General features: G+C 33.6%; 1 pseudogene; it reads left to right on the top strand.

The window, feature by feature from the left end:
* Nucleotides 1-309: 309 nt before the first annotated feature.
* Nucleotides 310-465, top strand: LOC120224898 (annotated as a pseudogene).
* Nucleotides 466-16,364: the final 15,899 nt, after the last annotated feature.

Here is a 16,364-nt window from a genome sequence, read left to right as displayed (position 1 = left end):
GTCTCCCTTTCTCTACCTTCCCCCCTCTTCTTTCTTTCTCTCTCTCCCAAAAATAAACATTAAAAAATATTTTTAAAAAACAAATATTCTCACAAAATAGCAATTCCCAAAGAGAAAATTTAATGTTAAGAACAAATACAAAAGTTTATATTTAAAAAAACAAATGACCTGAAATGGACAAATTCCTTGATATGCCAAGTTCAAAAGCAAAGGAGAAATAGATGTCAATGGCTTTCTACCTATTAAAGGCATTGAACTTGTGGTTAAAAACCTTCTTACAAAGAACACTTATTGAATTGTAGCAAACATAGCTTTGCGCAGTGGCAGTATCGTAGCCAATGAGGTTTATCCAAGGCACGATTATTGCTAATTGAATTGTAGCAAACGTTTAAGTAATAAATATCACCAATTCCATAGGAAATCTTGCAAAAATTTCAAAAGGAAATTTTTGAGTACTTCTGAGTACTTCTCAACTTATTCATTGAGGTCAGGATTACTCTGAAGCCAAAACCATACAAAGACATTACAAGAAAAGAAAACTAAAGCTCAACATTCTTCATGAACAAAGACACAAAAATTCTAAACAAAATGTTAGCCAAACTGAATCCAACAATACATGAAAAGGAGAGATGTTTATTCCAGGCATGTAAAGTGTTTTAATACTTGAAAATCAATCAGTGTAACTCACCATATTAACAAATTAAGAAAGGAAACCATATAAAAATCTCAGTAGATTCAGAAGAAGCATTTGACAAACCTAACATACATTCTTTTTAAAATTCTCAGTGAAACTATGGATAAAAGGGAATTGTCCTCAACCTGATAAACCTGATAAAGTATATATAAAAAACCTAGTTGTACTTAATGATGAGAAAATGAATACTGTTTCCTCCTAAGATCAAGAAAGGCTAGGGTATCTGCTGTGACCTTTTATCTATGAACATGGTCCAAGAAGTTAAAGAGAGAGAGAGAGAAGTAAGACAGGTCTCTATTAGAAAAAGATGTAAATTGCTTATATTCACAGAGAATACGGTCGTCTGTGTAGGACATCTGATAAGATCTACTAAGAAAAGCCACTAGAACTGCTCAGAAAGTTTACCTGGATTGTAAAGCTAAGTATACGCATAGGTATATGTACACGCATACACACATACACACACACACAGACACAAATATCAAGTATATTTTTATATAACAACTAACAACCAGGAATTAAAATATTCAACAGTGTCATTTTTAATTGCTTCAAAATATGAATTACTTAGGAATAACACTGGCAAAAGTACAGGACATTTGCATTGAAAACTATAAAACACTGAGAAAAAATAAAGAGCTAAAAAATGGAGATAGATACTCATATTTATGAGTTGGAAAGCTCAACATTGTTAAAATGCCAATTTTTTTCTTTTTTTTTTAATTTTTTTTTCTAGGAGAGAGAGAGAGAGACAGCATGAGCAGGGGAGGGTCAGAAAGAGAGGGAGTCACAGACTGAAACAGGCTCCAGGCTCTGAGCTGGCAGTCAGCACAGAACCTGACGCGGGGCTCGAACCCACGAACCGCGAGATCATGACCTAAGCGAACGTCGGACGCTTAACCGACTAAGCCAACTTTTTTCTTAAATTGGTCTATAGATTCAACACCATTGTTATAAAATTTAAATAGACTTTCTTATAGAAATTGAACACTGTCTAAAATTCATTTGGAAATGCAAAGGGACTAGAATAGCTAAAATAACTTTGAAAAAGAACAAAACTGTAAGGTTAATGCATTGGCATAAATAGATCAACAGAATAAAGGACATAGAAAGTATCATGAGATAATGGACAACTGACTTTTGACAATGGTGCAAAATTCCTTGGAGAAAGTATAGCATTTTCAACAAATGATGCTGGAAAAACTGGAAATCCACATGCAGAAAAAGAAACTTTGGCACCTACTTTGCACCATATACAAAAACGTAATCAAATAATCATAGATCTAAATATAAAACTAAAAACACTAAGGTGCCTGACAGTCATTTAAGCATCTGACTTTGGCTTAGGTCAGGATCTCTTGGTTCGTGGGTTCGAACCCCACATTGGGCTTTGCAGTGACAACAGAGCCTGCTTCAGATTCTCTCTTCCTCACTCTCTGCTCCTCCCCTGCTCGTGCTCACTCTCTGTCTCTCTCTCATGAATAAATAAACATTAAAAATGTTTTTAAACTAAAAATATAAAAGTTCTAGGAAAAACACAGAAGATTAAGTCTTTATATTCCTGAGTTAGACAAAATGCCTTAAATATTACAGTAAAAATACAATACATAAAAGAATTTCATCAGGCAACTTCATCAACATATTAAAAAATGTTCCTAATTAAGTTACACTGTCACAAAAATGAAAATATGAATCACAGAATTCAAGAACAATTTTGTGAAGCATGTATCTGATAAAGGATATGCATCCAGAATATATAGAGAACTCTCTAACTATGTAAAGAAAAAAAAAAAACAACCCAATCAAAAATAGTACATACAAATATGCAGTGATCATTGAAGGAAGCAAAGCAATGGTGATACTGATTTCCATACATTATTTCTAAAAATCATTTTGAAAAATGAAATTAGTAGGCTGAGAATAACTGTGAATGAAAGTAAGCACTTAAAAGGAGACTTCCAATTATCACTACCAGAATGACAAAGGACAACCACCAATTCTTTGAAGAGAGAGAACTGTCATGTAATATGCAAATTCCAGTTTATAGTAATTAAATATCGACGAATATATTTATAAGTAAATTATTCACAGAAGTAAAATGTATTAATTTATCACCCCATAGTTTAGGTTGATTTCTTTAAACTCTTTTGTCATATTCGTAAATCTTGGCTTCAATAAATGCTCCAGGCATATCCTGAGAACAGATACTTCACATTCATCTATGTTTAGACTTTTATGTCATTTCAAATCAATTCCAAACATCTGATATCAACCTTTTAGGGCTCACCTTGCTTTTCCAATACTTCGTGACATTCTATCTCCATTCTCTCTTTTCCAGTTTCTTACTACCAGTCACTCTGCGCCGTCTGAATTTGTGTCACATTTGTCACATTTGTACTTATTTTTCTAATTTAAATGCAGAACTCACTTCCAGGAACCGTGCTTTAAATTTGCTCTCCAACATATGCACCGTACTTGTAAAAAAAGGACTTCTAGTGCCTAGCCTCTGTCGTGTGAGAGTCTGTACCTTGCCAAGTCACCATAGCAAGAGATTGTGGAGGAAATGCAATAAATACTTTACAATTGTGATGGTGGGCTGTAATGTGAAAAAGCCTCAGCGCTCTCATTTCTAGAATATTTATTTATTTTAGTGTTTATTTTTGAGAGAAAAAGAGCATGAGTGCAGAAGGGGCAGAGAGAGAGGGGGACAGAGGTTCTGAGGCAGGCTCCATTCTGACAGCTGAGAGCCCAATGCCACGCTTGCTTTCAACGTGAGATCATGACCTGAGCCGAGTTGGTTGCTCAACTGATTGAGCATTCCAGGCGCCTCTAGAATATTAGGTGCATGTGCTACACCTCATGAATGTATCTTATCATTTGAAAAAGACAGTTCTTCCTTAAAGATCATCTGTTGCAGAATGCACTTGTCCTTTTAACCTCATTCGAAGAAGTGAATGAATCCTACAAGATTCTCTCTGATCTCGATGGCTGGTGAAAAGTACTGACAGCACTTAAGGTCTCTATTATAAAGACCAAAGAATGCACGAGAGTCTACACCTCTTATAACACTGCTTTAACTTTTACCTTTAAAAAGAGAACTCTAGATGCTGGCGAGGATGTGGAGAAACGGGCACCCTCCTGCACTGTTGGTGGGAATGTAAACTGGTACAGCCCCTCTGGAAAACAGTGTGGAGGTTCCTCAGGAAACTAACAATAGAACTACCCTATGACCCAGCAATAGCACTGCTAGGAATTTACCCAAGGGATACAGAAATGCTGAGGCATAGGGGCACATGTGCCCCAGTGTTCATAGCAGCAGTCTCCACAATAGCTAAAACATGGAAAGAGACTAAGTGTCCATCATCGGACGAATGGATCAAAAAGATGTGGTTTATCTATACCATGGAATACTACATGGCAATGAGAAACAATGAAATCTGGCCATGTGTAGCAACGTGGATGGACCTGGAGGGTGTTATGCTCAGCGAAATAAGTCAGGCAGAGAAGGACAATTATCATATGTTTGCACGTATAAGAGGATTAGGAGGAACTTAATGGAGGATTCTGTTGAAAGAGAGGGTGAAAGGAAGGAGAGGAATATTAATTGCCATTCCTTTCAGCTCTGCAGCATGTCACCCTCAGAACTTTAGCTTCAACATTAGCTGACAGGCATTAAAGCTCTTGGTTAGATTGTCTCTTAACTGTGACCATGTCTGTCTTTTCATGTATACCTGTCAGATTTTTCCATTATGTCTCAAAGTAAAGGCTTTATGAAAGGAAAAAAAAAAAGAAGAAGAAGAAGCGGGGAAATGGTGGGGGAAAGGGGTAGAGGCAAACCATGAGAGACTCTTGAATGCTGGGAACAAACTGAGGACTGATGGGTGTGGGGGGCAAGGGGGGAGGTGGGCATGGAGGGGGACACTTGTGGGGATGAGCACTGGGTGTTATATGGAAACCAACTTGACAATAAACTATTTGTAAAATAAATAAATAAATAAATAAATAAATAAATAAATAAATAAATAAAAATAAAAAGAGAACTGAAAAATCTTACACAGGAGTTTGTAGTTTATACTTCTCTAAGCTGATGTCTGCTTAATAAGGCCAACCCTGGCTCACTTCTTACCAAGTGGTCAGTGCCTCCTCTCTAATGGTGCTGACAATGTGGTGCTATGCAGCATAAAATTAAACACAAGGGGATTTCTGGTTCTTTTACTTGACTAAGAAAATGGTTTAAAAAATAACAGAATACTATGAACTTACTTAAAACTAGAAGGACCATATATCTCAGTTCTCCCAAGGAAATAACAGTTTTGATTTATTGTCCAGAATGATTTACTTCTAGTGTCTTTTTTCAGTGTCAGAAATATTCTTATGTGGGAGATAAATTATATGGTCCCACCGTCTGAAATCCATGACCTCCCAGAGATGAGTAGCATCCATTTCATCCTCAAACCAGATAAAAGAGGAATGTAACTATAGCCTGCAGCTCTTGGCAAAAGCAAGTGTGGGTTGCCAGCTACAAAAACATTGGGTTTTTCTCTTGATCTACTTATATAGTAAATAAATTTTTAAAAAATGTATCAAAACAATAACTGGACATGATATCAAGAAATTAAATTAAATTAATATTAAATATAAACACTTGCTCTTAACCAGAATAATCTTTCCTACATAAAAAGTGATAAAGAAGAGTGGCAAATAGAATATAGATAATAGTTTTAAAAATTTAAACACAAATAAAGCTGTGGAATATAGTTCAGAAAAAGAAATAGTACTAACAGTGGAATTAGAGGTTGACAAAATTCCTTTATAATTTTCTATAATTCTATTACATTAGTCATTGGGAAAACAATAGAAGAAAACTACAGAAAAAAATAGAATATAATCTATATAAAGTTATACGATAGTATAGAAGAACACCTTCCAGTCAGTTATAAGGTGATAACATCTTTTATTTTAACCACCATAAAATGATATCAATAAAATCAATAAAAATGGTATCATTTTTTCACAGTAATGCATAGTAAGTCACTACTTTTAAACTATTTTGAATTGCCTCAAAAATAAGGTGCTGAAGATATTTGCTACCTCATAAATCTAACACAGAAAATTCCTGAGATTCCACCATGGTTGAAATTGTGGTAAATATAAATTGAGAGAAGAAATATTTTAAAATGGAAAAAGAATCAAATGACATAATAAGCACTGAATTAAAAAAGAACGAACCAGGGACACCTGGGTGGCTCAGTTGGTTAAGAGTACCACTCTTGATTTTGGCTCAGGTCATGGTCTCACGGTTGGGGAGTTTGAGCCCTGCATGGGATTTAGTACTGACAGTGTGGAGCCTGCTTGCAATCCTCTCCCCCTGCCTCTCCCTTCCCTTCCCCCACTCTCTCTGTCTCTCTCTAAATAAATAAATAAACTGTTTAAAAAAGAATTTTAAAAAAGAAGAAAGAACTAGAAATCCATGTTATAACCATTGGAATTGGACTCTTATTTAAAATCAACTGTGATAGTTTAGGTCACTCAACTTCAGTGCCAAATTTGGCAAAATAAGTATCCTGTGAACTTGAAGTGGAAAAGAATTCAATTTGATACATAAAGTATAAATACCATAGGTTTTTTTCCAAATAGAAAATATTTTCATATACGAATAAAGTCATTTTAATGCATGAAGCTTACAGAACTTCTAAGTGCCTCATTTTCAAAAAGGTCCTGAAGAAACAAACATCAAGCATAAAATGTTAGTAATTGTTGCTATCTCTGTGGATAAAGCAGTTCAAGACTCGTTGAAAAGAATAAGGCGATAAGTGCAGTCAATGCATTTCTAGAAATTGTCAATGTTTCCACTATTCCAAAGATCACTTTGAACCTTAGGAGTTGAGTCCCATAAAAATAAATCAATAAATTGAATGGTCCTTTACCAAAACCAGTATACTGCACAACATCAAGCCCCTTTGCTGAAGGATTTCACCTTAATGTGTGAAATTAATCCTTGTTCTCGAGCAACCAGTTGGGTGCCTTAAAAGCCTACTTGTTTCCTTGAGTCGTGCCTTGCAACTCAGATGAGTTTAGTGTTTCAGAAGCAGACACTAGGGGAAGCGGTGAACCTGCCAATTCTGTAACAGATACCGGCGTGTCGTCATGTCTCACAAAGACCACCTTTGTGGACCGCATTCTTTTCCCATCAGGCTGTGCAGCGCTGACCTGCGGTGTGTTTTTAGTTTCCAAAGAATGCTGATCCTCTCTAAATGTTCTACTGAAAACTGAGTGTTGAAGCACAAATGAAAAGTGAAAAGTGCCATTTAGCACACAACATAATTATTTCATGGCTTACTGCAAGTTAGCAAAGGCACGTTTCAGCTTTTAAGAAGTGAAAGCCAGACCATGCTGTATCATAATATTTTGTCTGTTTTCTGGAAACAGCTTTAAATCCCCCTTTTCCTGGGTTGGTGGCTGCTGAGAAGGAAGGGAGAAGGGAATGATATTTTCATGTGGAATAGTTTTTTAAAGACTGAGTAATAAAACCTTGATTAAGTGAACAAACATTGAATTCAATATCTGCAATAGCCAGATCCTTTCAAAAGAAACTAGCTTAACCTCAGGAAATGGCATAAGCAATCATAGCTATTAAATTCACTTTGTACTCAAATTTAATCCAACCAAGTGCACCATTAAAGTCAATACCATGAATAGCCTATACAGTGTGGACATGTATACACATACTAATTTTTAATACCACATAGGTTTAATTTTATACACATTCTATATAGTGCATGCTAAATGGCAGAGAAGGTAAGTTTATGTGACTTCCAATTCTCACCAAGATTCCTTCAACAAATTAATCTTTATGATGGCATAAAAGATGTCATTTTTCTAGAAACACTCTTAGGATCTATAAACTAGTGTCCTTGGTCCTAATAATTGAGAATAACTTCCTTTTAAAAATTTTTTAATGTTTATTTATTTTTGAGAGAGAGAGACAGTGTGAGCAGGGGAAGGTCAGAGAGAGAGGGAGACACAGAATCTGAAGCAGGCTTGAGGCTCTGACCTGTTAGCACAGAGCCCAAGGCGGGGCTCGAACTCATCAACCTCAAGATCATGACCTGAGACGAAACTGGACGCTCAACCAACGGAGTCACCAGGCACCCCGAGGATAACTCCTGATTAGAGAAAAGGGAAAGGATTAAAAGGAATTACATCTTTTACCAGGAAAATTCTAAATGTTTACAGTAGGACCTCTTACAGGAAAGTATTTTCCCTTTGACTCAACCACACACCACTATATCACAAATAAATGTCGAGATAAGGTAATTTGCTTCTCTGCCCAGATATCAAGTAATAGAAATAAAAATAAACAGTTCCTTTCCTACTTCAGTGGATTCAATTTTTTTGATTTTCCAGAAAAACTATTAACAAATGATACTCTTGTGATTGCCTATTTTCCCACCTGTGTCTGTAACAGCTAAACTGGCACAGTATGTTTATTGACCTCAGTATAATTTAGTCTGCTGTCTAGAACCTTCTTGATAAATGTTATTTGAATGAACCAAGACTTTTGTGGATTTCAGAATAGCCTATTAGCTTTTATCAGTGTGAAATGTAGAGATCATAATATGATAGAGAGGGGAATGTTTGTAACATTTATTATAAATTCTCAACTCAGAATTTTGCCCTGCTCCCAGCACCAGCCATGTCTCAGTGCTGTTTTTTCTTTACAGTCAATCCCTGTAAATTGTTGAGAAGACTTTCACTGAGAAAGTGATAAAAAGCATCCCCAAATGTATTTATTCTGTAGTTCTTTACTAAGTGTCCACTACATACCAAGCACTGTGTCTGGCAATATGAATAAAGACTCAAAGGTGGTATTCGATACTATTTGACAAATTAGCTCTTGTTTATTATAACACCATGAAATTATTTAAGGAACAATTATTTATTGATTTTTCTACCATATGTCAGACACCAATTCTCACAATAACTATGAATTAAGTGCTATTATCATTTCCCATTTCAGATGAGGATACTCATGCACAGAGAAATTAAGATATTTGCCCAAAGTCATAGATAGTTCTTCTATAGACAAGATTTGGACTATGGTAGCCTGGCTCTTAAGAAGGGCTCTTAACCACTAAATTATGCAGCAAAAAGCTTGCTGGGTATGATGAGAAAGGAAAGCCTTGCAATATTATGTGATTTCTGTTAGGAGTATATTTTTAGACTGTAATATAGCTCTTTCTGTGGCTTAGCCAAAAGTTTTATGTAAAATAATCACATATTTGCTAAACCACTCCAAAGAAATATATCCATTTGATAAAGACTTTTTCTCTGAATTATCAGTTGCACATTATTCATTTACAGACCTCCAACAAATCGTACCACTCACACAAACACAGTAATTAGTTTTAATTTCCCTTTGTCCACCTAAAATAAAAGTGGAGTAATTGATATCTTGGTACTGAGAATTTCAATCTACCTAAAAGCCAGTTCAGCACTTTACTTGAAAGGGCATTTGATAATTGTCAAGAATCTTAAAATTCTGATGACCTATGCCTGAAAAGGTTGTTTTATGAATTGAATTTCCTGTAACATGTTTTACAAATAAACTCTGGGTCTTAGATTTTGATGATGCTTATTTCTGTTTGGCCTTAGTCTTCTTCCCCTAAGAAGAAGATTTTAAGATTATAAATACAAAGAGCTCCACAGCTCTTTTTACTGTAAGTGAAATGACATCTGGTTAAGTGGATTCAATGTTTTAAGAAATGCCTCTCAGTCATAGACTTTCTTTTATGCCCTAACTTGGGCTTTGTTCTCCATCAAAATGCTTCATTGTTCTACACTCTGTTGCCCTCCGTCTTTTCATATGTATTTTGAAGTCTTTCTCCTTCCACTGTAAATATTTAAAATGTGTTTTTAATGGTCCTTGCTTTGGTTTATCAAATATGTATGAAGGATCTATTATGTGCTGGTACTGTTTATGAGCTGGAAATATGAAGGTGAATTACATTTGGCATTATTTTTAGATTGTTTACATTGCATACTAATGTTCAATTTATACCAAGGAAAGCGTGTGTAGTATATATGTCTAAACTATAACATTCACAACAAAAGGAAAACCTCAGAACTTAGCATCCAGCCCAAGAACCAGGATACCATGAGAATTACAAAAATCTACAGGTTCACTCCCCATTCCAATCCCTCTACTTCCTCTCAAGAGGAACTTGAACTACCTGAACTTGTCTTTTTCATTCCCTTTCTTTTCTCCTGACTGTTACCACTTTTTCTCCTCCCTTTTCTTTAAGAGTTTTAATATGGGTGCATATGTTTACTTTCACTGTTCTATACTATTTTATTCTTTAAAAAGATACAATTTTATTTATCCATCTACAATTGAGGAAACTGGTTTATTTTTAAATTTTGCTATTATGAACAATAATGCAAAAGGCATTCTTGTATATGTTCTTTAATGCATGCCCTAGAATCTCTTATACACACTTTGTAGTGAAATTGCTAGGGATGATAATAGGAAGATCCACATTTTCATGGATACCAATTAATACCAAACTAAACTCCCATTAGAATTGCATAAGAGTCTCCATTGATCCTATATTGGAAATTACCATGCTTCTTAAGTTTTGTCCTACTAGTCTGTGCTAAATAATGTTACAATGTTAAAACATGATCCTTAATGAAATTTAATATATTTAGTATGTGTCTGGATCATTTCTATCAACTCTTCTATGAAATACTGCTTCATATAATTTGTTCCCTTTTAAAAATGTTTCCTTTTTTTTTTAAATTTTTTTTTAATGTTTTATTTATTTCTAAGAGAGAGAGAGAGAGACAGTGTGAGCAGGGGAGGGTCAGAGAGAGATGGAGTCATAGACTGAAACAGGCTCTAGGCTCTGAGCTGGCAGTCAGCACAGAACCTGACGCGGGGCTCGAACCCACGAACCGCGAGATCATGACCTAAGCGAAAGTCGGACGCTTAACCGACTAAGCCACCCAGGTGCCCCAAAATGTTTCCATTTTAACATAAGCATTAAAGACTTTGGTCCATTAAAAATAATTTTGATGTATGGTAGGAGTTAGAAAGCCCATTTCATTTATTTTTAAAATAATATACAATAAATAAGCTTCATTTATTTACAGATCTATTTATTCCCAAGCACCCTTCAATGTCACCTCTCTTATATGTCCATCTTAAGTCTCTTTCTGCTATATCTTTTTCATTCTATCAGTACTTGTCTATTCCTGTGCCAATGCCACATGGCCTCAATGAGATTTATAACATAATCTTACTTTTCTTTTTCAGGGGCATCTTTACTATTATTAGTCCTCAAAACCCCATTAGAATTACATTAAATCTATTGACCATTGGAGAGAATGACATCTTTATGATATGGAATTTTACTTCTTATGAAGACATTACCTATAATGTCTTTCAATAAAATTTTTTGTGTATACATATTTTATTGTATTAAGGCCTAGGTGTCATGTTATTTCTTTTTTAATTGGTTTTGGTAAGTGATTTTTTATAAGACTATAACTCCCCAAAACTCAAACTTTTTACATATTTCGAATCTTTGAAAAAGTTCACTGATTTTAACTGAACTATCAAAACTTGTAAGATGTGTGTTAATATCTCCCACTTCAATGGATATTTGCAAGTTTTTCCTTAGAATTTATGTAAACTCTTGCTTTTTTACAGTTTGAAGCTTTATTTTTTAGTGCATTCTAGTTACCTTTCTGTAAACTGAAATTTTCCATTCTTAATAATGATTATAATTAGTATTAGAAGTTATTTAATAAGAGTCAGTTAATATTTACATCAGAGCTATATTACTCAGCCAATGATACCTGACTAAGCATTGTTATGTGGAAGCACTAGTGTTTAGATGGGTATAATATTTTTCGGCTTAGTTGTATTAAATCTTTAAATTTAATTTTCCCCAAATGTAGTCATTTACTTTATTCCCTACTAGAAACATTTAGTAAGTAATAAGAATGAAAATAACTTCCCAGTATATAGCTTCAAATTTTTAAAAAAAGGCTTTCTATTTATTATTCACTCAATTAAGATCCTAAGTACACAGGACCACACTGACCATATTCTTCAGCCTATTGCTATGTCCTTATCATTGATTCCTACATAATCTGCAATGCTTGCTTGTATCTCTTGATTCCACTTTCCTCTCTTTATCATAAGAGGCACCAACCTTAGAAAATTTAATGTACATCTTGCAATATATCTACCTGTCATTTATGTTCAAAGTTGTTATTCTGGAACAAATAATATACATTTTGGGTCAACAGAATTCTCATAACTGGTATAGCACTACAAATATTCTCTTTCACATTTTACCTTAACATTCTTCTTTATATTTAGCCACGTTGTCTTATTTACATGGTTCTTTTCACCACTTTGTATTAGTGCATATTGTAAATTTACAATATATTAACTATAATTATCCTTAGTGACACTTAGGCTGTCTCTAATTCTTTGCTCTCAAAAACCACTCAGCTTAGAATAATCTCATTCATGTCTCTTTGGAAACCAGTGTGAACACTGCTCTGGGGTCTATATTCAGCATAGAATAGCTGGATGCTACACATGTTATATATATGTAATAAATACTAAATATATACTAGTATATACTAAAATATATATGTGTATATACATAACATATATTTCATATTTATATATTTTGTATATATTATACATATACATATTTCCTATATATTATACATATTTTATATATATATTTCACATAGGTATATATTCCCATGATCTTTACAACTCCTAATGCTATCTGTATTTCTAATTTTTGTCAACATTAAGGATATAAAGTGGTATTTCACTGAATTACCTTGTGCTCTTGTGATCTTTAAAATGTGTATCTCTCCAAAAAAATAAAAAATAAATAAAGACATATACCTTTCCCATGTGCATATCTGCCATTTAGGTTTCCCCTCTTATAAACTGATATTCATATTCTTTGCTAATATATATATATATATAGCTAATATATATGTATTATATAATATATATTATATATATGCGATTTTTTAAAAAATTTTAACAGATTAGCAGACTTTTTTTCCTGTTTCAGCTATTAATCTTTTGCAGTTGTTGATGTTGTAAATATCCCCTGCCAACTTGACAATTTACTTTCCTTTTGTTCCTATAGATTGGCTTTTGGGTGTATTTAAAAACCATTATGATACTCTCCTCTGTTTTCTTCCATTAGATTTTTTGTTTTTAACCTCTTATAGTTAGATATTAAATAACTTGGATATTTTAATTTTAATATATGTATATGTGATGTAGAAATTCTGAAATTTTTCCCATATGGTGTATCAACTTTCTCAATGCAATCATCTAATGCTACTTTTTAATATAAATTTGTGCGGTTCCTTCTCTTATATACCAAGTAAGACTTACTATTCTCTTCTATTATTATAGTGTCTTGGAATCAATAACACACTTTTAATAACTATGGCTTTATAATATGTCTTAATATTCATAAAATATGTCTGCCCTTTTTTATTTCCTAATTTCTCAAAAGGAAATTAAATTCTTTAAATTCATGATCATGATAAAGTTCCTCATATATTTATGTCTCTTATTATATTCTTTAAAGATCATTACAATAGTTATCTTACTGTTATTTTTATTTTTAGTATTTTTATAGTTGATTATTGTTAGTGTATAGAAAAATTCCTTACTTTTTAAAATAAATGTTGATTGTGTCTAGTTAATTTAGCCAAATATTTATTTCAATAGTTTGTTCATTGTTCTGGGTTTTCAATTTAAATGACCATATCATCTTCAAAAAATAAACTTTATAAATGACATATACAGTAGATATAAATAACACAATTAGTTGTTTAGAAAATTATGACAGTGGGTTGCCAATGGTCAGAATTTATGAAGAATTCTAAGAAAAATCCTATCTTAAATAAAAGTAACAGAGTAAATATTAAGGTTTAGTTGGAATTTGGAATTTCATAATGCCAAGATTATTACAGTACCCTGCATTATTCTTTGTATGTACTTTCTTATTCACATCATGACAAAATAACTATTATACCACCAGTTAAATTTTACACTGGTTGTTCATGGTTCTAGTCTATAAGGGTCGTGATAATTAATGCATTAGTTCCTTGGGGAAGATGAAAACGTTCTTTGGTGAAAATATCCTTATACATGGACAAAACGTTAAACTATGAAAACTTGTCTATAATTTTCTAACACACACATGCCAATACTCCCAAAACCTAATTCCTTTTGGACAATCCCCACAGCAATATTTCAAGCTGTCATTGTCTTCTTGGAACTAGTTTTATGAACAGAGATTAGTCCTTTTCAAAGTTAGATTTGGATATCTCCCCAAAATAAAAGTTGTTCTTGTGTCTGTAAAAGGAAAATAAGTAATGTAGGTGATACATTTGTTATCTCATATAAAATTGTTATGCTGAGCGAATTCATCAGAGAGAAAATGTTTTTAACAAAATCAAAACAGAACAATATTTGGAGCTTCGTGAAAAATAGCCAATTAGCTAAATTCTTTCTTTGCTTATGTTGTAAATGGTAATATTGTCTCACTCAAATAAAACTTGATACGATAAAAATGATCATGTTTGGAATAAATGTAAGACACTGAACCATATGCCCTAATTAAAAAAAAAAGAAAAGAATTACTATATTTAGCTAATTTTCAATCAAAAATGAACTTAAAAATTCTATTTGGTCAATTTAACAAGATATCTATTAGTATTTTTGTAATAAGTTTGCAGCTAGGTCCTACATATATTTCTAAAAATAATATCAAATTTATGCTATTTAAATATTATATTTAAATGTAATATTTCTGAGTCAATTTTTATTCATTAGACTTTGTAGACTTTGTTTAGAATTGAGACAGAAGCAAGTATCAGGATACATAGACAGTTTCTAGCAAAACTGTTTATTAATTATATACAGTGAGATTCACCATTCCAATATTCAACCATTCATACAGTCAATAAATATTCACTAAACACATCTATATGATCATTGTCCTGGGCAAAGGAGAAATAAATATTTTTTTAAAAGATTGACAAAATTTTGAATGAAGATTAAAATCCAGTGGGAGAAACCTATAATAATTAACTTAATAAGCAACTGAAGAAATAGTTTAATTAAAATATGACGGATATTGAGAAGAATGCAGTGTGCAGTGGGAGCACATTGAAGGGAGCTTTATCTGAACCTGAAGAGATTTTAGAAGAGGCCATAGCAAATCTTCTAGAGGAATTGACACACAGACCGAGACAGATATCTAATATAGACAGGCCAGTGAATGGGAAGGAAAGGAGAGGAGCGTGAAAAATATTCTGGGCATACATGGGGATTGCCTGTTGAAAGACACTGCAGTGAGACAGAGCTGACACAGCTGCAGAGCTGAATGAGTTCCCTATGGCTACATTTTGGCAAAAGGAAGGGTAATGCCCAGAGAACAATGTAAAGACGAACCACTGGTCAAGTGCTGAAAGGTCTCATAATATCCCATGAGTATACATGTAATTTTAGGCAGCCTAGGGGATTTGAGGCAAAAAAGTGTCATGGTCATAGTTTAATTTCAGGACGATCATACTGGTACCATTCAATGAGTGACTTAGAGAAAGCCAAAATGGTAGCCAGGGAATCTGGCAAGAGACTATTTTAATCATGATGGTCTACGGGGTACAATCAACAGGACTCTATGATCAAATAAGTATAGGGCAAGAAGGTAGAAGGAAAAATAAAAAATAGCTCTTAGGTTCCTGGTCTTGGAACTGAGTGAAACATGATACCACTCACTGAACTGAGGAATACAGAGGAGGTGGAATGAAGGAGGTTTAGTTTGGACAGTCAAATTTAATGTATCTAGAAGATAGTCATGTGAACATTTCCACTAAGAAGCTATCGTCTGGAACTTAAGAGAAAGAGAGATGAGCAGAAAATAAGACTTTGTGAGTCATCCATGTATATTTGATAATCAAGATATGTGAGAATTTGAGATATACTGGGGACTAGAAAGAGAAATGAGACATGAGAAACCCTGATAGTATTGCAGTATTTAAATATGTAGTCATGTAGGGGTGCCTGGGTGGCTCAGTTCGATGAGCATGAAGGTCTTACTTTGGTTCAGGTCATGATCTCACCACTCGGGAGATTGAGCCCCCCCATTGGGCTCTATGCTGACAGCACAGAACCTGCTTGGGATTCTCTCTCCTCCTCTCTTTCTGTCCTTTCCCATGCTCATATTCTCTCTCAAAACAAACATTTAAAAATGTAGTAATGTACAAAAAACTCCAACTTATATCAAATGGTAACATTTCCTGAGAAAGAGTTAACTTTATTAAAATGAACTATCAAAATTAAAAGACAAGAAAAATGAATGAGCATGGTACCTAAATATATTTCAACTCTGAAAATCCTTCTATATATATTGAAAAAACTGTCCCCAATGTTATATAAACAACTCATGACTTGACTTTTGTTTCAAGCTCCTAAAAAAAAAAAAAAATCATTGAAAAAAGTGTCTTCCATACCATACCCTGTTATTTTCAAGCAAAACAATTTACCATGCAGAACAGTGTCTCTCAGACTTATGCTAAATATATTTGCTATGATTTCACC

Source organism: Hyaena hyaena, unplaced genomic scaffold (genome assembly GCF_003009895.1).
Source record: "Hyaena hyaena isolate Hyena2069 unplaced genomic scaffold, ASM300989v1 scaffold_1285, whole genome shotgun sequence".
NCBI classification, from domain to species: domain Eukaryota; kingdom Metazoa; phylum Chordata; class Mammalia; order Carnivora; family Hyaenidae; genus Hyaena; species Hyaena hyaena.
The sequence above is the reverse complement of the archived record's forward strand: the minus strand, read 5'-3'. Positions and strand labels throughout refer to the sequence as shown.